This window comes from Arachis duranensis, chromosome 4 (genome assembly GCF_000817695.3).
Source record: "Arachis duranensis cultivar V14167 chromosome 4, aradu.V14167.gnm2.J7QH, whole genome shotgun sequence".
Lineage (NCBI taxonomy): Eukaryota > Viridiplantae > Streptophyta > Magnoliopsida > Fabales > Fabaceae > Arachis > Arachis duranensis.
Window position 1 is genome coordinate 27,170,427 of NC_029775.3, and position 626 is coordinate 27,171,052.

Genomic DNA, 626 nt, shown 5'->3' on the forward strand with positions numbered 1-626 from the left:
CCTGATTCATTAAGTTTTTTGACCAATAATATATTATTAATATATATCTTCTCTAAAAATTTAAATTGCATAGATATAATTGGATAATTTTAATAGTTAATAAAATTATATAATAGCCTTAGATGAAGATTAATAAATTTTATTTATTAAATTATATATATAAATAATATATATAAAAATATGGCTATTAAAATGATATATAATTTAGTATTTTTACTTGAATACTTAAAGAATATTTTATCATTTTTGTAATATAATTGAAATTTTAGCTTTTTCATACTCAAATTAAAATTATAATGTATAATATAATCAAACATCATTAACCTGTAGAAGTTTTAAGTAGGGTCTTTTAATTATTTAAAATGAAGTAAAATGGTATTTTAGAATTTTTAATGTCTAATAGCATAAAAAATTATGAACTAATTATACAAGTCTTTATTTTAGTTTTCTTAAAATTAATGTTAAGACGTGGTTATGTTATTTTAAAAAATTATCGAGTAAATAAGGAATGAAGTAATAGTAAATAATAGTGAATAATAAATTAATAATTAATTTTATTTCAGAACAAAATACTAATTGTAAGAAGAAAATTAATTCTTTAAAAATCTTAATTAAAAGCTACTCTA